The sequence below is a fragment of the Elephas maximus genome, chromosome 2, assembly GCF_024166365.1.
Source record: "Elephas maximus indicus isolate mEleMax1 chromosome 2, mEleMax1 primary haplotype, whole genome shotgun sequence".
Classification (NCBI taxonomy): Eukaryota; Metazoa; Chordata; class Mammalia; order Proboscidea; family Elephantidae; genus Elephas; species Elephas maximus.
The window spans coordinates 222,163,620-222,186,028 of NC_064820.1; the positions used below are offsets into that span (position 1 = coordinate 222,163,620).

Consider the following 22,409-nt stretch of genomic DNA (forward strand, 5'->3'; position numbering starts at 1 on the left):
GTTCTACTCTGTCCTACACGGTTGCTATGAGTCGGAATCGGCTTGACGGTAGTGGAGACTTAAATTTTTTTTGATCAATAGAACTAATTTAGTTTTCCTCAATATTACCAACACGAAAGGTGCAATGTTGGGGCCAATTAGAAACAGACATTAATCTTCATGAATGAACCTTATCATAATTGCAGTTGTAACATGTTTAGCAAATGCCTTACTAGATGGACCCACACCAGCATTCCAGAAGAAGGGTGACCAATTCAAAAGCACGGATAAATTTCTTGATGTAGCTATGGTTCTACTTAATAAGAAAATGACTTGTTTATTTGAAGAATTTCTCCTAGAGTTAGGATGGTCAAAAAATAAGAAATACAAGTTTCATGATTAAACATGGAGAATTAAATAAATGCAAAAAAAAAAATTTTTTTTTTTTTTTGCAAACCATATGCCTATTTATATTTGTTATAATAATCAATAATACCAGACTGAAGGAAAATATCTTCCTTTAAGTGATAATACATATAAATTTATAAAACCGAAAAACCCACTGCCATTGAGTTGATTCCTACTCAAAGCGACCCTATATGATGGAGTAGAGCTGCCCCACAAAGTTTCCAAGGAGTGCCTGGTGGATTTGAACTGCCAAACTCTTGGTTAGCAGCCGTAGCACTTAACCACTACGCCACCAGGGTTTCCATAAATTTACAAGGGCATCATCGATAATCACTTTAGAGTAAAAACATATATTAGACAGTGTGGACAAATCTCCAGTGCTTTATTTTAAAATATTAAGTGAATTATGATTATTCTCCATTGAGAATATTTAAATGTAAAAATAAAAATTTTTATTAAAACAAATCAATTGGTAGACAGTTATAGCAGTTTTTGTTCATGAATGTGAATGGACTTCTCAATCTGAGAATTAATTACATTAATTACTTCTATATAATTAGGCTAGGAAGGTTAAATTTCTTTTTTAATTTGCCAGGTTTTTCTTATATCCTGGGTTTTGTAAATTGGGTTTTCTTATATCCTGGGTTTTGTAAATAAAAAAGCTCTCATAGTAGTTTTGACTTAATTAAAATCTAGAGAATATAAACAAGCATAATTATTTTTATCTCTTCTTTTATAAGGTCAAGGAGCCAATGTCTGTGTTTACCTAGCTGCTTTCCAGGAAACCCCAAAGATATTTGAGGAATAAAAAATGTCTTAACGGTTTTGTGATTCTGAATTTAGGGCATGAATTTGGAAAAGCAATAGTAAAATAATTTGTCAGGACAGATTGGACACAAACCAAGGAATAATTGCTGTCTTGGCACCCTCAATAATCCGAGTGAAAATACAGCATTTAAAATTAACGTGATGGAAGTTAGCATAACAGTAAGAATCTTTGTCCTTCCTTAGGTGAAGAAATTTTATTGCTTCATCTAAAATGACTTAAGACAACTACTCTTGGTGCTGACCTAGATGGAGCCTCCTACAGCTTATCTCTCCCACAGATTACAACTAGAAACTCTGGAAAAAACACAAAAAGCAATTACCTGTTGATTCTGAAAAGTAAACAGTAGCAGGAAAAATCAGGAGTCAAAACTTGAAGAATAAACTTATACAGGTATGAGATTTCTATTTTGTTATTTTCCTCTTTTATTTCTCAGTTTTGACCTGTGATTGGTCCTGACCATGGAATTTTACATTGAATGTAGGTAGCAAAAAATTGAAAAACAACCCTGTCTTTCTTACCAGAGTGCCTGGAAAAGGGACCTCTGCAAGACAGCAAGTGTGGGATGAATTCCCATATATTTTACCTCTATTTTTCTCTCCCTACATGTCTCAAGGTTGGCCTTAGTTGTGGAATCGTGTGGAGACAATAATGGCAGCTAAAAGTGTGAGAGAAACCCTATCTTTCTGGAAGGCAGGAGGAATTGGAGAAAGGGGCACCTGTGGTCCAAAGAGTTATCTTTTTCTCTCCTTTCTTTAACTGATTTTCTCTGAGCCACAATTTAACAGAACTGAATGTTAGCAGTGAAGCAATTAAAACTTGAAGAGAATTTTTTTTTTTTTTGGACAGAGGAATAGGAAAGGGTGGGTGCTCCTTGGAACTTGAAACCATGGAAATAATTCTGGTTTTGAAAACTGATACTGAAATCATTGTCACAGAAGGTGAGACAAAACTTGTGATCTGAACTTAACCAGGTTGGTTGACTGCTAAAATAGTAATACAAAATCAATATTCTCCAGAGGATTTCAACATGACCCAGAGTCTCACAATGTAATATCAAACTGTTTAGGATACAACGCAAATTTACCCAACATACAAACAACCAGGAAAATGTGACCATTTCTCAAGAAAAAACACAGTCAACAGATGCCAACCCTAAAAAAAAAAATTTTTTTTAACCCTAAGATTATCCAAATATTGGAATCATCTGACAAAAACTTTAAAGAAGCCATTATAATCATACTCTATGAGGTAAAAGTAAACATTCTTGAAATGAATGGGAAGTTGGAAATCCTCAGCAGACAAACAGAAAGTATACATGAAATATGGCAATTTTAGAACTGAAAAATACTTTATCTAAAAAAAAAAAAATACTGGCTGAGCTCTATAGCAGAATGAAGATGACAGGGGAATGAGTTAGTGAGTTTGAAGATAACCCATTGCCACTGAGTCAATTCCAACTCATAGTGACCCTACAGGGCAGAGTAGAACTTCCCCATAGGATTTCCAAGGCTGTAATCTTTATGGAAGCAGACTGCCACATCTTCCTGCCATGGAGCGGCTGGTAGGTTTGAACTGCCAACCTTTTGGTTAGCAGCTGAGTGCTTAACCACTGTGCCACCAGGACTCTTAGCTTGAAGAGAGATAAGTAGAATTATCCAATCTGAATAGAGAAATTTTTTTAAAAAAAAATAAACAAAGCTTCAAGGATTTTGGAACAATACCAAAAGGTCTAGTAACTATGTCATTGAAGTTCCAGAAGAAAAGGAGAGAATGGATATAAAAATGACTTGAAAATGTCTCAAATTTGGTAAGACACAACTTTATAGACTAAAGAAACTCAGCAAGCACCTAACAGCACAAATAAGATAAACAGGATATAGTCAAAGAAGAGCATACTTAGATCCAGATATTCTTTTAAGTCACAGAATAAAAAAAAATTGCTGAAAATCAAGGAAAAAATCTTGAAAGGACTCACAGAAAACTGAAATTGTACATATAGGGGAACAACTATTCAAATTACTCCATATTTCTCATCAGAAACTATTTAGGCCAGAAGATAGTGGAACAACATCTTTAAAATGTTGAAACAGAATGGTTAACTCAGAATTCCATATCCAGTAAAAGTGTTCTTCAGGATTGCTGACCAAAAAAAAAAAAAAAAAAAAGACTAGAAGAATTGTCACCATATTACCTGCTCTAAAAGAAACACTAAGAGAAATTCTTCAGGCTGAAGGAAAATGATACCAGGAAAATACTTGGAACTTCAGGAATGAAGAAAGAATGAGAGAAACGGTAAATATTTGGGAAAATATGATGGACTATTTTTTTCCTTTTTAAGTGTTTTAAAATATGTATGAATGTCAAAAGTAAAAATTATAACATTGACTGGTAGGGTTTTTAATGTACAAAGATATACTACCTATGATAGCTATAATATAAAGTGGGGAAGGCGAAGGAAACTATACTGTGGTAAGTCTTCTATTTTACTTGAAATGGTAAAATATTAACTCTAGGTACATTCTAGGTACCCACTTTATATATATTGTAATGCCAAGCAAACTCTATGGGGGAAGTTCTTCTCTTTCACACGGGGTTGGTATGAGTTCAAATCAATTTGATAGCATCTAACAGCAATTGTCGGTTCTGACTCATAGCAGCCCCATATACAACAGAACGAAACACTGTCAAGTCCTGGCCATCCTCACAATCCTTGCTATCTTTGAGCCCATTGTTGCAGCCACTGTGTCAATCCATCTCGTTGAGGGTCTTCCTCTTTTTTGCTGACCTTCTACTTTACCAAGTATGATGTCCTTTTCCATGGACTGGTCCCTCCTGATAATGTGTCCAAAGTATGTGAAATGAAGTCTTGCCATCCTTGCTTCTAAGCAGCATTCTAGCTGTACTTCTTCCAAGACAGATTTGTTTGTTCTTCTGGCAGTCCACGGTATATTCAATATTCTTCACCAACACCATAATTCAAAGGCATCAATTCTTCTCTGGTCTTCCTTATTCATTGTCCAGCATTCACATGCATATGAGGTGATTGAAAATACCATGGGTTGAGTCAGGTGCATCTCAGTCCTCAAAGTGGTATCTTTGCTTTTCAACACTTTAAAGAGGTTTTTTGCAGCAGAATTTGTCCGACGCAATGTGTCTCTTGATTTCTTGACTGCTGCTTCCATGGGTGTTGATTGTGGATCCAGGTAAAATGAAATCCTTGACAACTTCGATCATTTCTTTATCATGATGGTGCTTATTGGTTCAGTTGTGAGGATTTTTGTTTTCTTTATTTTGACATGTAATTCACACTGAAGGCTGTAATCTTTGATCTTCATCAGTATGTGCTTCGAGTACTCTTTGCTTTCAGCAGCAAAGTTGTGCCATCTGTATATCCCAGCTTGTTAATGAGTCTTCCTCCAATCCTGATACTGTGTTCTTCTTCATATAGTCTGGCTTCTCCGATTATTTGCTCAGCATACAGATTGAATAAGTATGGTGAAAGGATACAACCCTGACACACACCTTTTCTGAATTTAAACCACTCAGTATCCATTTGTTCTGTTTGAGCAACTGCCTCTTGGTCTATGTTCACGTTCCTCATTGCCAGGCTTTGCTTCCAAGGTGCCTCTGGGTGGACTTGAACCTCTAGCCTTTTGGTTAGCAACTGAGCATGGTAACTTGTACCACTCAAAGACTCCCTATAATGATATGGCTAGGTTAGACAGGAAAAAGATACAGCATTAGAATACTAATCAATAGAAATCTGGGAAAGGTGCCCTGGTGGCGCAATAGTTAAGCACTCAGCTGCTAACCGCAGTTCAAGCCCACCCAGGGGCTCCCTAGGAGAAAGACCTGGTGATCTGTTCCCACGAAGATTACAGCCTAGAAAACCCTATGGGGACAGTTCTCCTCTGTCACATGGGGTCATTATAAGTTGAAATAGACTGGACTGCACTTAACAACAACGAAAATCTGTAGTGGCTACATTAGGATCAGACAAAGTAGACTTCAGAGCAAAAAATCTTACCAGGGATAAAGAGAGGCATTATACAATGATACAACGGTCATTTCACCAGGAAGAATAATGTATGCAAAAATGCATGAAGCAAAAATTGGTAGAATTGAAAGTATAAATAAACAAATCTACAATTATACTTGGATATTTCAACATTTTTCTGTTAGTATTTGATAGAACAAATAAATCAGCAAGAATACAGAAGATCTGAATAACACCGTGAAGCAATTTGATATAATTGATGTTTGTGGAACATTACACCTTACAGTAATAGTATATACATTCTTTTCAAGTCACACAGAACATAGACCAAGATAGATTGTATTCCAGGCCATAGAACAAGTTTCAACAATTTTAAAAGAACTGAAACCATATAAAGTATGACTATCATAGAATTAAACCAGAAATCAATAACAGAAACGTATCTGGAAAATCCCCAAATATTTGGAAATGATAAATAATCCATAGATTAAAGAGGAAATATCAAGGGAAGTTAGAATATATTTTGGACTGAATGAAAAGGAAAATACAACCTATCAAAATTAGTAGAATTCAGCTAAAGTTGTGCTAAGAAGAAAAATTATGGTGTTAAATGTTTTTATTAGACAAAAAGAAAGGTCTCAAATTAATAGTCTAAACTTGCACCTTAAGAAACTAAATAAACAATCAAGCTGAAAGTAAACTGAAGGAAGAAAATAATAGATAAAAGTGAAAACCAATGAAATTGAAAACAGAGAATAGAGGAAATGAACGAAATAAAAAGTTCATTCTTTGTAAAGACCAATAAAATTGATAAATCTCTAGACAAATTGAGAAAGAAAAAAAGAGAAAAGATATAATTTGCCAAAAACAAGAATGAAAGAGAGGGTCTCACTTCAGACCCTACAGAAATTAAAAAGATAGTAAGGGAATACTAAAAACAACCCTGACCATAAAGCCAACAATTTAGATGAAATGAGACAATTCCTTGAAAGACGCAAACTATCCAAACTCACTCAAGATGAAATGGACAACTGGAATAGTCCTGTACCTACTAAAGAAATTGAATTTTTAGTTAAAAACCTCCCAAAAAGGAAAAAAAAAGGTTTTATTGGAAAGTTCTATGAGACATTTAAAAAAGAAATAATACGAATTCTACAAACGTCTTCCAAAAAATAGAAGGAATGCTTCCTGACTCATTTTATGAGGTCAGAATTACCTAGATGCCAAAACCAGACAATGATACTTGAGGTAAATCATACTACAGGTCCATACCCTCTATGGACATAAATGCAAAAGTCCTCAACAAAATATTAGCAAATTGAGCCCAGCTGTTTATGAAAGGAAGGAGCCCTGGTGGTGCAGTGGTTAAACCCTTGGCTGCTAACCAAAAGACTGACGGTTCAAACCCACCAACTGCTCCCAAGCAGAAAGATGCAGCAGTCTACTTCTGTAAAGATTACAGCCTTGGTAACCCTATGGGGCAGTTCTATCGTGTCTTATAGGGTTGATATGAGTTGAAATTAACTCAAAGGCAACTTTTTTTGTTTTAATAAAAGGATGAGGCCCTGGTGGCACAACGGTTAAGCACTCAGCTGCTAACTAAAAGGTTGGTGGTTTGAACCCACCAGCTGCTCCACAGGAGAAAAGACCTGGCGATTTTCTCCTGTAAAGATTACAACCTAGGAAACCCTATGCGGCAGTTCTACTCTGTCATACAGGGTTGCCATGAGTTGGCATGGACTTGACAGCACACAACACAGCAATTTATAAAATGGGTAATACATCTGACTAAATGGGATTTATCCCTCAAATGTAAGACTGGCTCAACGTTAAAAATCAATCAGTATAGCTCAGCGTATTTTTGCAACTATTGAAACGATCATATGGTCTTGCTTCTTTAGTCTGTTACTACGAAAGAGAGAGAGAAAAAAACTAATTGCTATGGAGTTGATTTTGATTCATGGAAAACTCATGTGTCAGAGTAGAACTATACTCCATAGGGCTTTCTTTTTTTAATTTTTATTGTGCTTTAGGTGAAAGTTTACAGCTCAAGTTAATTTCTCATATTAAAATCTATATACATATTGTTATGTGAACCTAGTTGCAATCCGTATAATGTGCAGCACACTCACTCTTTCCAACCCAGGTTTCCCTTGTCCATCCAACCAGCTCCTGTTTCTTCCTGCCTTCTCAATCCTGCCTCTGGACAGAAGCAGCCCATTTGGTCTCATGTATTTTTTTTTTTTATCTGCTTCAGCTAAGAAGCACACTCTTCATGAGTATTATTTTGTGTTTTATAGTCCAGCCTAATTTTTGTCTGAAGAGTTGGCTTTGGGAATGGTTTTAGTTCCTGGTTAACAGAGTGTCCGGGGCCATGGGTTCAGGGGTTCCTCCAGTCTCAGTCAGGCCATTAATTCTGGTCTTTTTACTAGAATTTGAGTTCTGCACCCCACTTTTCTCCTGATCCATCAGGGACTCTCTGTTGTGTTCCCTGTCATGATGGTCATTGGTAGTAGCCAGGCACCATCTAGTTCTTCTGGCCTCAGGCTGATTGAGTCTCTGGGTTTTGTGGTACTTTTGTCTATTGGGCTAACATTTTCCTTGTATCTTTGGTGTTCTTTATTCTTCTTTGCTCCAAGTGGGTTGTGACCAATTGATATGACCAATTGATGGCTGCTCACAAAAGCGGGATGCAGAACATTTTCTTAATAAACTTTGTTATGCCAATTGACCTAGATGTCCCCCGAAATCGTGGTCCCCTGACCTCAGCCCCAGCTACTCTGTCCCTCAAAGTGTTTGGTTGTGTTCAGGAAACTTCTTAGCTTTTGCTTTAGTCCAGTTGTGCTGATTTCCCCTGTATTGTGTGTTGTCATTCCCTATTTTTATTATTTTTCTATTTTGCTGAAAGTTTTTTTTATCATGAATGAGTGTTGGACTTTGTCAAATGCCTTTTCTGCATCGATTGACAATATCATGTGGTTCTTATCTTTTGTTTATTTATGCGATGGATTACACTGATGATGTTGAACCATCCCTGCATACTTGATATGCATCCCGCCTAGTCATGGTAAATTATTTTTTTTTGATATGTTGTTGAATTCTACTAGTTAGAATTTTGTTGAGGATTTTTGCGTCTATGTTCACGAGGGATATTGGTCTGTAATTTCCTTTTTTTGTGGTGTCTTTTCCTGGCTTTGGTATCAGCGTTATGCTGGCTTCATAGAATGAGTTCAGGAGTATTCAGTCCTTTTCTATGCTCTGAAATACCTTTAGTAGTACTGGTGTTAACTCTTCTCTGAAAGTTTGGTAGAATTCTCCTTCGAAGCTGTCAGACCAAGGTCTTTTTTTTGGTCAGGAGTTTTTTTTTAATTACCTCTTCGATCTCTTATTATAGGTTCGTTTAGTTTTTCTATCTTGGTTTGTGTTAATTTAGGTAGGTAGTGTGTTTCTACAAATTTGTCCATTCCTTTAGGTTTTCAAATTTGTTGGAGTACAATTTTTCATAGTATTCTGTTATGACTCTTTTAATTTCAGTTGGCTCTGTTATGATATCACCCATCTCATTTCTTATTCGGGTAATTTGCTTCCTCTCATGTTTTTCTTTTGTCAGTTTAGCCAATGGTTTATCAATTTTGTTGATCTTTTCAAAGAATCAGCTTTTTGTCTTGTTGACTTTTCCAATTGTTCTTCTATTTTCTATTTCATTTATTTCCGCTCTAATTTTTATTTCCTCTCTTCTGGTGCCTGAGGCCTTCTTTTGCTGCTCTCTTTCTATTTGTTTGAGTTGTAGGGTTAATGTTTTGATTTTGACCCTTTTTTCTTTTTGGATGTGTGCATTTATTGCTATAAGTTGACCTCTGAGTACTGCTTTTGCTGTGTCTTAAAGGTTCTGGTAGGATGTGTTTTCATTCTTATTTGATCCTATGAATTTCTTTATTCTGTCCTTGGTTTCTTCTATAACCCAGTAGTTTTTGAGTGAGGTGTTGTTCAATTTGATGCATTTGATTTTTTTTCCTTGCTTTTTCTGTTATTGATTTCTACTTTTATGACTTTGTTTTGATCCTTCTTGGTAGGTTAGATGCTTGAACTTAACTTTCACAGATCAGTGCCTCTTCCCCCTGGCTCTGGAGGCTTGTGCAGACTCTCTACCACTCGGTTTCTCCCAGTGTGGTAAAATGTGCCCTGAGCACTACTGGTTGTCTCAGCCCACGCGCACCAAACTATCCAGCCTGCAGGTGCTGGCTAGGTCAGGTCTGGTACTTCTTCATTGCTTCTGAACTGTCTCTCCCTCCCCCTGCCACTCAGTCTGACTCCTCAACTTTGTCCTTGATGTTCAGGGCTCCTAGATTGTCATATATAATCAATTCACTTGTTTTTTTGGGTCTTTGTTGTAAGAGGAACCACAGGGAGCGTCTGACTATTCTATCATCTTGGCCCTGCCTCCATAGGGTTTTCAATGTCTGATTTTTCAGAAGTAAATCACTGGACCTTTCTTCCAGGGTACCTCTGGGTGGAGCCAACATCCAACCTTTCAGTTAGCAGGTGTAATGAATTGTATACCCTCAAAATATGTCAACTTTGGCTGATTCCCAGTATTGTATGATTGTCCACCATTTTGTCACCTGATGTCATTTTCCCATGTGTTTTGAAATCTATCTCTATGACGTTGATGAAATGGGATTAGTGGCAGTTATGTGAATAAGGCAGGACTCAATCCAAGTTTGGGTTGTGTCTTGAGCCAATATCTTTTATTTTTTAAAATTTTTATTGTGCTTTAAGTGAAAGTTTATAAATCAAATCAGTCTCTCATACAAACGTTTATATATGCCTTGCTATATACTCCTAGTTGCTCTCCCCCTAATGAGACAGCACACTCCTTCTCTCCACCCTGTATTTCCGTGTCCATTCAGCCAGCTTCTGTCACTCTCTGCCTTCTCATCTCGCCTCCAGACAGGAGCTGCCCACATAGTCTCGTGTGCCTACTTGATCCAAGAAGCTCATTCCTCACCAGTATCGTTTTCTATCTTATAGTCCAGTCCAATCCCCATCTGAAGAGTTGGCTTTGGGAATAGTTCCTGTCTTGGGCTAACAGAAGGTCTGGGGACCATGACCTCCAGGGTCTTTCTAGTCTCAGTCAGACCATTAAATCTGGTCTTTTTCAAGAATTTGAGGTCTGCATTCCACTGCCTTCCTGCTTCTTCAGGGATTCTCTGTTGTGTTCCCTCTCAGGGCAGTCATTGGTTGTAGCCAGACACCATCTAGCTCTTCTGGTCTCAGGCTGATGGAGTCTCTGATTTATGTGGCCCTTTCTGTCTCTTGGGCTCATAATTACCTTGTGTCTTTGGTGTTCTTTATTCTTCTTTGCTCCAGGTGGGTTGAGGCCAATTGATGCATCTTAGATGGCTGCTTGCTAGCATTTAAGACCCCAGATACCACTCTCCAATGTGGGATGCAGAATGTTTTCTTAATAGATTTTATTATGCTGATTGACCTAGATGTCCTCTGAAACCATGGTCCCCAAACTCCCACCTCTGCTATGCTGGCCTTTGAAGCATTCAGTTTATCCAGGAAATTTCTTTGCTTTTGGTTTAGTCCAGTTGTGCTGACCCCTACTGTATTGTGTGTTGTCTTTCCCTCCACCTAAATTAGTTCTTATCTACTATCTAATTAGTGAATACCCCTCTTCTTCCCTCCCTCCCTACTCTAGTAACTATCAAGGAATATTTTCTTCTTTGTTTAAACTATTTCTTGAGTTCTTATAATAGTGGTATCATACAATATTTGTCCTTTTGCAACTGACTAATTTCACTCAGCATTAACACCTCAGCCAATCTCTTTTGAGATATAAAAGACAGAAGCGAGCAGAAAGACATGGAGACCTCATACTACCAAGAAACACTAGGAGAATAGTGCCTCTTTTGGACCTGGGGTCCCTGTGCTGGGAAGCTCCTGGACCAGGGGAAGATTGATAACACGGATCTTCCTCCAGAGCTGAGAGAGAGAGAAAGACTTCCCTTGGAGCTGATGGCCGGAATTCAGACTTTTAGCCTATTACACAGTGAGAGAATAAATTTATCTTTGTTAAAGCCATCCACTTGTGGTATTTCTGTTATAGCAGCCCTAGATAACTAAGACAGCAGCCAAGCATGTTAACATTTGCATCACCCAGGGACTCCAGGGGAAGAGAGAAGAACGTGAAATTCACACTGTAGAATGACACCATGGTTAAGGAGCCCTGTTGGGTCAGTGGTTAAGTGCTTGGCTGTTAACTGAAAGGTCAGTGGTTGAACTACACCAGCCACTCCTCGGGAGAAAGACACGGCAAGCTTTAACAAAGATTACAGCCTTGAAAACTCTATAGGGCAGTTCTACTCTTTCCTATAGGATTGCTATGAGTTAGAATTGACTTGATGGCAATGAGTTTGTTTTTTGGGGGCTTTTAGAGTGAGTTCATGATTAAGATTGTAACTGATTATAAGGATAAGAATGGACAACCTCCATATTCAATCAGAATTGAGTAGTGGTTAAACTGATGGCATAATTTTGGGAAATAAGAAGGAAGTAGATACTCTGCTTGCAGCCTATTCTCTTCTTGAGTAGGAGAAAGCAATGGATGGGAAATAAAGCAAAGCAAGAACTCCTCACTAATGACATCTGTGGGATCTGGGGGATATTGTCTCATTTATGATTTGTCTGCCTTTTCTAGAATGCAGCCTCATCTCTTCACTGCATCTGGAATATAGTCTCCCAGGGACAGGTTTTGAATTCCAAGTTTCTCTCAAATGAAGAAAGTATAGCCACATGGCAATGGCCAAGCGCCTGGGCCTGAGAAATGGGCCTTCAATGGATCCTTCCAGGGACCTTCCAGAAGCTTTTGGCACAGAGGGGAAGAGGCAGCCTTCTCCTTCACTCCATTTTGTACATGGAGATGCAGCAAATCTTTCTCCCTCTCACCAAAACACCAATTTATTGATGGACCATGGCAAAGGTACCATCAATCAGACTGGGCACTGGGATCCACGTGGCCAGTTGTTCTCTCCCTGGGGCATTTCAGGGCTTTATTTATACAGATGGCCTAGCTAGGAGTAGAACTGTGCTTTATAGTGTTTTTGATGGCTGAAAACCATTTAAACCACTGTTAGCAGTTTGCACCATGCAGTGACTCCACTGGAAGGTTGTTGTAGGTGCTGTCGAGTTGATTTCCAATTCATAGGGACCCAATGTGACAAAGTAGAACTGCCCCATAGAGTTTCCTAGGCTGTAATCTTTACAGGAGCAGGTTGCTATGTCTTTCTCCCTGGTGTGTTTGAACTACTGCGTGGGTTTGACCTGCCAACCTGGTGGTTAGCAGTTGAGTGTTTAACCTCCAGGGCTTGCTAGAAGCTTAAAAAAGCCAGGGCTTTGAACCGATTCTTCCCAGTTTAGTCATGGCCGACAAGTTGAAAAAAGAACACATCTGAATTTCCACAATTTGGGAGATCGGGAACCATAATTGGAATGGGAAAAATTGCGCGTAGAAGCCTTGGAACGGGAGACTCAGAGAGGCCGTAGTGAGCCTTTTAGGAGCCTGATGCATAAGATTGGATTATTGACAGGACTGTGGAGAGCGACACATATTCAAAGCGGCAAGGTCTGCTGCCGTCTTTGAGAGGGGCACTGCTGTTTCTGACTCTGCTCAAAATCCGAGGGGCAAGAGATTTGGTTACTGTGCAACAGGTATGCTGCCCTCGTTTTCTAATAAAAAAAAATCTGTTTTCTAATAGGGAGATTAAATTTCTAGCAGGGCTTTGGCCATAATTTTTCCCGTTCTGGTTATTGTTCTGGCTCACTCAAATTTTAAAAATTTAAGTCTGTTCCAATTTTGCTTCCTTGGCCATGACTGCACCAGAAGTACCGGTTTGAAGCCCTGAAAAAACCGAAACCAAACTTATTGCCATTGAGTTGATTCTGACTCATAGCACCCTATTGGACAGAGTAGAGCTGCCCCATAGGGTTTCCAAGGCTGTAATCTTTATGGAAGCAGACTGCCACATCTTTCTCCTGGGATGCAGCTCGTGGGTTCAAACCTCCAGCCTTTTGGGTAGCAGTTGAGTGCTTAACCACCAGGGTTCTCTGGAAGCTTCCCCAAAAAATCCACGTAGAGACTTTTAAAACACGCATTGAAACTATTTTACTTCTTCGTTTTCTTTGCTTTTTAACATGCCTTTCTTTTTGTTAGTGGTTTCACCCTTCTTTTTGTTATTTTAATGGGCAACAGGGAGTTTTGACATGGGTCCTCGGAGAACCCTCAGACATGGAGGCTTGCAGTCCTCCTATTCTAGAAGCTCAGCTACTTTCCGGGAAGGGTTGAGAGCTCCATAGCCAAAATATCTGTTTCTGACAACTTGAGAGAGTTATTGGGAAAATTTTTCCTTTCCAAGACCAGTAAGCTCAGGCACACAGCAATTGTCATCTGTCTTTTTTACATTATAGCATGTGCACTTGTCCCATGCGGAGCCAAACCCTGGAACTCTGCTGCGCCTCTTGTCAGCCTGGTGATACTCTGAGGAGAAAAGAGGCAGAAGTTTGTAAACTGTCGTGGTGTCTGCTGCTCTGTCAGGTAACATCTCATCCTTGCCTATGATTTTATTCAAATTTCCCTCCTCTAATGTCATCTCTGGTCCCCCCATGGACTCTGCCACTGTGCTGTCTTCAGTCTCTGTGACTGTGTCTCCAGCTTCAGAGTGAGCGTTTAATCACATTGCCTTGGGTGAGGTATGGTAAGGCCAGCCCTGATCAAAAGAGAGAGGCTGTGAAAGTTTTTATTATACTCACGACTCCCCTAGGGAGAACACAGCATGCCACGCAGTGCTGCACAGGGGGTTGTACTCAGAAATACGGTAACAACAGGCTAGAATTGTAGGAGAGGGCTTATGTATGGCAAGCTGGGTGGGTTACCTGGGTTTTGCAGGCTTTCTGGGAATTGGGCATTCTGAATAATTGTGCAGGCTCAGGGGGCATAGGGGCTGTTCCTAGTTGTTAGGTATATGACCCCAAGCAATTAGGATGGGTGCATAGTGGCCCAGGAGTGTGAGACCTCGATAAGAGCTGTGGACTTGATTTAATCAGCTAAACAAGAAGGGGAATAGACCGGCCTCCAGCCAATACCTCAAAACTAGGTCAAGACAACTTTATGAGACATCATATTACTATAGGGGACAAGATTAGCTCAGTAGAGGCCTGAGCGTGGGTGGGGAGCTCCAATGCAAGAGACAGGCATCAACCAGAGACATGAAGGCACACGATGGAATAGAAGAGTCAGGGTCCCAATGCTGGAGAGGAGTCAGGACCGACTCCATGTCCAGAGTAGGAATGGATGCCAGCGTAAGTTGAACAATAGACAAAATGAAATCGAAGCTTCTGGAACCCATGGGCGAGGGGAGCTGAGGTTTCCTGGCTAATTGTTCAAACGGTTGCCTGCCTGTGATGTGTACTTGCCTGGTTAGGAGGTAAAGCAGCCTGGCTTGGGGAACTTCGGGATTGCAGACTGTCTTAGCTATCTAGTTCTGCTATAACAGAAATACCACAAGTGGATGGCTTTAAGAGAGAGAAATTTATTTCCTCACAGTAAAGTAGGCTAAAAGTCTAAATTCAGGGCATCAGCTCCAGAGGAAGGCTTTCTCTCTGTCAGCGCTGGAGGAAGGTCCTTGTCATCCATCTTTCCTTGGTCTGGGAGCATCTCTGTGTAGGAACCCTGGGTCTAAAGGACACGCTCTGCTCCCGGTGCTTCTTTCTTGGTGGTATGAGGTCCCCCTCCCTCTCTGCTTGCTTCTTTCTTTTATATTTCAAGAGATTGCCTCAAGACACAATCCAATCTTATAGACTGAGTCCTGTCTCACTAACACAACTGCCACCCATCCTCCCTCATTAACATCAAAGAGGCAGGATTTACAACACACAGGAAAATCACAAATACCGGGAATCATGGCCCAGCCAAATAGATACACACATTTTTGGGGGGACATAATTCAATCCATGACAGAGACACTCTGGAGACATCTTTCCTGGCATTGCTGGTGTTCCACAGATCCAAGCCCTTCTCTCCTTCACTTCACTGTGAGTCCTATATGGGCAAGATTGCTTCTTCCATAAGAACGACCATGATGCGCTGTTCAGTTTTACCCTCCTGTCTGGCACCGTGCCCAGCACACAGTAATTCCTCGGTAAGTACCGGTTGAACAAAGGACTAAATAAGGAAATAGATTCTCAAGCACTATTCTCAGCTTTATGATTTTTATTCATAAATACAATCAGTTTGGTGAAAGGATCGAACTGACGAATGGTAAAGTCCTGAGGTATTTATATTAGGAATTCTGAAGATAATAACAGGGGCTAGTAAGCGAAGACGGGAACTAATGGCCATTCCATAGAATGCCCAATAAACACATTCTCTGTTCCACTGGATTCCAGAGCTCTTGAGGCAGGCCAAAAGTAAAGACGATGAAATGATGGCCTTGTCCCTGACTCTCCTGCAGAGTCCTAGAAGGAAGAGGGGGGCCAAGAAGTGAATAGCAACTTCTTTTACTAGAGGTGCATCCAGATATTTCAGAACACCTTTTATTGTCACTAAAAACGGAGATGTAATGAAATTTATAGTGCTGCCTTTGTTGTTGTTGCTGTCAGTTGCCATCAAGTCAACTCTGACTCATAGTGACTTTATGTATAACAGGATGAAATGCTGCCCAGTTCTGTGCCATCTTCATCATCGGTGCTATGTTTGAGTCTATTGTCATGACCACTGTGTCAGTCCATCTCATTGAGGGGTTCCCTGGTTTTAGCTGACTCTCCACTTTACCAAGAGTGACGTCCTTTCCTAGCGATTGGTCTTTCCTGTAGATGTATCTACAATAAGAAAGCCACACTTTCTCCATTCTCACCTCTAAGGAGCATTTTGGTTCTAGTCTTCAGACTGAATTGTTCATTCTTTTGGAAGTCCACAGTATATTCAATATTCTTTGCCAACACCACAATTAGAGTGCAAGTGGTTCATTTAGTGATTAGAAAATAGAAGTATTAAAAAATTATACTTTTTTTTTTAATGTTATGAACTGAATTGTGGTCCCTAAAAACATATGTTGAAGTCCTAACCCTATGAATGTGATCTTGTTTGGAAACAGGGTCTTTGAAGATGTTATCAGTTAGGTTGACATGAGATCACACTAGAGTAAGGTGGGTCCTAATCAAATATGAGTGCTGTCCTTATAAAAGAGGAGAAAAAACACAGAGAGACACAGAGGAAAGATGGCCATGTGAAGATGGAGGCAGAGACTGGAGTGACGTACCTATAAGCCAGAAGATCCTTTCGAAGTGAGGATGGAGAGACTTCAGCTTGCTTACTTTGGACACATCATCAGGAAAGACCAAACCCTAGAAAAGAACACATTTTGTACAGTGTGTTGTTGTGGAAAGCCGTCGAGTCGGTTCTGACTCACAGTGACCCTCCTCACAACAGAACAAAACACTGCCCAGTCCTGCGCCATCCTTACAATTGTTGCTATGCTTCAGCCCATAGTTGTAGCCACTGTGTCAATTCATCTCGTTGAGGGTCTTCCGCTTTTTTGCTGACCCTCTGCTTTACCAAGTATGATGTCCTTCTCCAGGGACTGATCCCTCCTGATAACATGTCCAAAGTATGTGAGACATAGTCTCAACATCCTTGTTTCTAAGGCGCATTCTGGTTGTACTTCTTCCAAGACAAATTAATTCATTCTGTTGGTAGTCCATGGTATATTCAATATTTTTCACCAATACCACAATTCAAAGGCATCGATTCTTCAATCTTCCTTATTTACTGTTCAGCTTTTGCATGCATATAAGGCGACTGAAACACCATGGCTTGGGTCCGGCACACTTTAGTCCTTAAAGTGACATCTTTGCTTTTTAACACTTTAAAGAGGTCTTTTGCAGCAGATTTACCCAACGCAATGCGCCGTTTAATTGCCTGACTGCTGCTTCTATGGGCGTTGATTGTGGATCCAAGTAAAACGAAATCCTTGACAACTTAAATCTTTTCTCCATTCATCATGATGTTGCTTATTGGTCCAATTGTGAGGGTTTTTGTTTTGTTTAAATTAAGGTGTAATTTGTACTGAAGGATTTGATCTTCATCATTAAGTGCTTCAAGTCCTCTTCACTCTTTACTTGCAACAAGCAAAGTTGTGTCATCTCCATAATGCATGTTGTTAATGAGTCTTTCTCCAATTCTCATGCCCCACTCTTCTTCATATAGTCCAGCTTCTCGGATTATTTGCTCAGCATAAAGATTCCGTACGTATGGTGAAAGGATACCGCCCTGATGCACACTTTTAAACCACGAAGTATCCCTTGTTCTATTTGAACAGCGGCCTCTTGATCCATGTACAGATTCTTCATGAGCACAATTAAGTGTTCCAGAATTCTGATTCTTCACAATGTTATCCATAATTTGTTATGATCCACACAGTCGAATGCCTTAGCATAGTCGATAAAACACAGGTAAACATCTTTCTTGTGTTCTCTGCTTTCAGCCAGGATCCATCTGACATCAGCAATGATATTCCTGGTTCCACGCCCTCTTCTATATCTGGCTTGAATTTCTGCCAGTTCCCTGTCGATATACTGCTGCAGCTGCTTTTGAATTATCTTCAGCAAGATTGTGCTTGCATGTGATATTAATGATATTGTTTGATAATTTCCACATTCCATTGGATCACCTTTCTTGAGAACAGGCATAAATATGGATCTTTTCCAGTCAGTTGGCCAGGTAGCTGTCTTCTAAGTTTCTTGGCATAGATGAGTGAGCACTTCCAGTGCTGCTTCTGTTTGTTGAACCATTTCAGTTGGTATTCTGTCAATTCCTGGAGCCCTTTTTTTCCCCAATGCTTTCAGTGCAGCTTGGATTTCTTCCTTCAGTACCATTGGTTTCTGATCATATGCTACCTTCTGAAATGGTTGAATGTGGACCAATTCTTTTTTGGTACAGTGACTCTGTGTATTCCTTCCAACTTCTTTTGATGCTTCCTGTGTTGTTTAATATTTTCCCTGTAGGATCTTTCAGTATTGCAATGTGAGGCTTGAATTTTTTTCTGTAGCTCTTTCAGCTTGAGAAATGCTGAGTATGTTCTTCCCTTTTGGTTTTCTATCTCCAGGTCTTTGCACATATCATCGTAATATTTTTCTTTGTCTTCTTGAGCCACTCTTTCAAATCTTCTGTTCAGCTCTTTTACTTCATCATTTTTTCCTTTTGCTTTAGCTACTTGACATTCAAGAGCAAGTTTCATAGTCTCTTCTGAAATCCAGTTAGGTCTTTTCTTTCTCTTCTGTCTTTTTAATGACCCCTTGCTCCTGGTGGCATAGTGGTTAAGTGCTATGGCTGCTAACCCTCTTGTTGGCAGTTCAAATCTGCCAGGTGCTCCTTGGAAACTCTATGGGGCAGTTCTACTCTGTCCTATAAGGTTGCTATGAGTCAGAATGGACTCAATGGCAGTGGGTTTTTTTTTGGTTTCTTGCTTTCTTCATGTATGATGTCCTTGATGTCATTCTACAACTAGTCTGGTCTTTGATCATTAGCGTTCTATGTGTCAAATCTGTTCTTGAGATGGTCTCTAAATTCAGGTGGGGTATACTCAAGCTCGTACTTTGGCTCTCGTGACTTGGTCTAATTTTCTTCAGTTTCGACTTGAACTTGCAATATGAGTAATTGATGGTCTGATCCACAGTGAGCCCCTGGCCTTGTTCTGACTGATAATATCGAGCTTGTCCGTCATCTCTTTCCACAGATGTAGTCAGTTTGATTCCTGTGTATTCCATCTGTTGAGGTCCACCATGTGTATAGTCACTGTTTATGTTGGTGAAAAAAAGTATTTGTAATGAACAAGTCGTTGGTCTTGCAAAATTCTATCATGCAATCTCTGGCATCGCTTCTATCATCAAGGCCATATTTTCCAACTACTGATCCTTCTTCTTTGTTTCCAACTTTCCCACTCCAATTACCAGTAATTATCAATGCATCCTGACTGCATGTTCGATCAATTTCAGACTGCAGAAGCTGGTAAAAATCTTCAATTTATTCATCTTTTGCCTTAGTGGTTGGTGTGTAAATTTGAATAATAGTTGATATTAACTGGTCTTCCTTGTAGGCGTATGGATATTATTGTATCATTGACAGTGTTGTACTTCAGGACAGATCCTGAAATGTTCTTTTTGACGATGAAAGCAATGCCATTGCTCTTCAAGTTATCATTCCCGGCATAGCAGACCATATGATTGATTCAAAATTCCCAATACCAATCCATTTCAGCTCACTAATGCCTAGGATATCAATTTATGTGTTCCATTTCATTTTTGACTATTACCAATTTTTCTTGATTCATACTTTGTACTTCTCAGGTTCCAATCATTAATGGATGTTTGCAACTGTTTCTTCTCATTTTGAGTCATGCCACATCAGCAAATGAAGGTCTTGAATGCTTGATTCCATCCAAGTCATTAAGGTCAACTCTACCTTGACGAGGCAGCTCTTCCTCAGTTGTATTTGGAGTGTCTTCCAACCTGAGGGGATCACCTTCTGGCACTATATCAGACAATGTTTCACTGCTATTCATAAGGTTTTCACTGGCTGATTCTTTTCAGAAGTAGACCACTGGGTCCTTTTTCTTAGTGTGTCTTAGATTGGAAGGTCTGCTGAAACCTGTCTGCCATGGGTAACCCTGCTGGTATTTGAATACCGGTGGCATAGCTTCCAGCATCACAGGAACACACAAGCTCCCACAGTATAACAAACCAACAGATGCGTGGGGGTTGTAAATGGTAGGGTCAGTGAAAATGAGGAAGACTCTCAATCAGATGGCTTGACACAATAGCCACAACAATGGACTTAAACATACCAATGATCATGAAGATGGGCACAGGACCAGGTGACATTTCATTTTGTATGTAGAAGGTGGGTTTGAGTCAGAGCTGACTCGATGGCATATAACAACATCTATAAGCCAAGAAATGCCAAGGATTGTTAGGAAAGACCAAAAGAAGCTGGAAGAGGCAAGAAAGGATCTTTTCACAGAGACCTTAGAACGAACTGCTGATACCTTGAGTTTGGACTTTCAGCCTGCAGAACTGTGAGAGACAATACATTGCTGTTGCTTTAAGCCACCTAGTTTGTGGTATTTTGTTATGGCAGCCCTAGGAAATAAATACATGATATAAAATAAGATAGATGATGTATCTTTTTTAGTGATCTCCTTTCTGAGATTAAAACCTTTGATGTGGGAAATACTGATAACTGTCCCTATGTGGAGACTGGGCTGAATTATTTTAACCTCTCTGTCTGTGCCAGACTCCAGGGCCCACTCCAATGTTTTACCCTTCAGCTTGTTTGATTTCCTAGGTCTTCCAAATTTATTGATTTAACTCCAGTGGTTCAGATCATTCCAGAATTTTATTCACTAACTGCAGGACACTGCACTTTCTTACACAAGAGAGGTTTTTTATGGTTGCCAATAACTCTATCAATAGGAATATGTGAAAATGTCCTGTTGACGATGCCATAGGTGTCATTTGAATAATATAAGGGACCCTGATTTATTTGTATAAGGCTCCCAACAGTGTGTGCTGGTGAAATACTCACTGTACAATGCTACTGTTTTTCAGCTGAGATATTTACCAGAGGAGCAATAAATGATAATTCAGAAGATGAAATAATTTTCCAGAAGTCCTTTCATTATCACGGGGCTTGAAGTTAGTAGGAAAACGAACAAAAATATCATCCCCCAAATATGGTCCATAACCAGAGTCAAAATTATGAAGTAAAATATAAGGTAATGGGTTGAACTGTGTCCCCTCCAAAAACACTCTGAAGTCCTAACCCTGTATCTGTGACTTTTTTGGGAAAAAGCATCTTTAAAAATGTTGTCAGTTAGGTTAACGTGAGGTCACGCTAAGGAAGGTGGATGCTAATCCTTTATGACTGGTGTCCTTATAAGGGAGGAGGAGAGACATAGAGACAGGGAAGCCAAGGAAGGAGGCCATGAGAGGCTGCAGCTACAAGCCAGGAAATGCCTCAAGCTATGAGAAGCTGGGAGAGCAGCAAGGAACAGATTCTCCCTCAGAGCCTCAGAAGGAATCAATATGACCTGCACCCTGATCTCAGACTCTAAGCTTCCAGAACTGTGAGACAATACATTTCTGTCCTTATGTTCCATCCAGTTTATGGTACTTTGTCATAGCTGCCCTTGGAATCCAATACACATGAATTTTATTGTCCTCCAAGACCCCCTGTCCCTGGTACCCTCTCCCCTCCCAGCACTCAGTCCAGCTGCCCTTACAGTTCTGGAAGCTCCTATGCCTGGAGATTGCTGTCCCTGGTAAGACCACGGGCCTTAGCCACCACACCTATTTGGTATCTCAGGACACAGCCTAATGTGCTACCCTACTGCAAATACTTTATTTTTCAACATAGATCTTCCATACTTTAACGCGAAAGACCAACTGCTGGCTGTGTCCAGTGAACAGTCTTAGTAACGAAAGAAAAAAGAGACAGTGTGGCCCCTTCCTCCTTCCTCTCTCTTCAGGTTGCTTGGTGCTGAGGGTCAGTTTCTTGGGGATAACTGTGCTTACGGCAGCACCAAGCTAGGTTCAGGGACATACAAGGAAATAACATAAGGTCCCTGTCCCCAAGTGAGCCAAATTTCAGCAGCCCCAGTGGTACAGTATGGCGAGTATGGCTGCAAAAGCAGGGACAAATATCCAAGATGCCCAGAGAATGAGCTCACCAACTTGAAATCGGGGCAAGATGGTGACATCTGATGTGGGTTTTGATGTATGAAAAGGAGTTTTCCAGGTGAAGCAGAGACATGGGGAAGGGAAGAATGGCAGGGTGCTGTGTCATGGATGGGTGGGCCATCAGCATGGCTGGTGAGAGGGACAGCCCAGCAACTGGCTGGGCGGGCAGTTTGGGCCAGATTTGGAATGGTCTTTCAGCACGCACGTGGGTCTAGACTCAAGTAACCACGGTTTTTGAGCAAGGGGCTGATTTTGTTAGACTGAATTCTTCTGACAGTGGGGCTTGGGGAGGGAGGCCAGTCATGTGGGGTGGCAAGGCCAGCCAGAGATAGTGGGCCCTGGACTCTGGGTAGAAGAAGAAGCTCCAAGGATGTTCTTAGGGAGAATGGGCTGGATTTT

At 40.2% G+C, this 22,409-nt stretch overlaps 1 protein-coding gene across 7 annotated transcripts in view; it reads left to right on the forward strand.

Moving 5' to 3' along the window:
• The window catches only part of B3GALT5 (beta-1,3-galactosyltransferase 5), a 172,538-nt gene that overhangs the window by 25,700 nt on the left and 124,429 nt on the right, over positions 1-22,409 (forward strand). For 5 of the 7 annotated variants that reach the window (XM_049874866.1, XM_049874864.1, XM_049874871.1 and 2 more), the window contains exons 3-4: positions 1,399-1,606; positions 13,686-13,812. The gene's annotated coding sequence lies outside the window, so the exon portion shown is untranslated. Of the gene's footprint in view, positions 1-1,398; positions 1,607-3,486; positions 3,509-13,685; positions 13,813-22,409 lie in introns of those variants that run through there. The other 2 variants (XM_049874870.1, XM_049874865.1) reach the window with 2 other exon arrangements.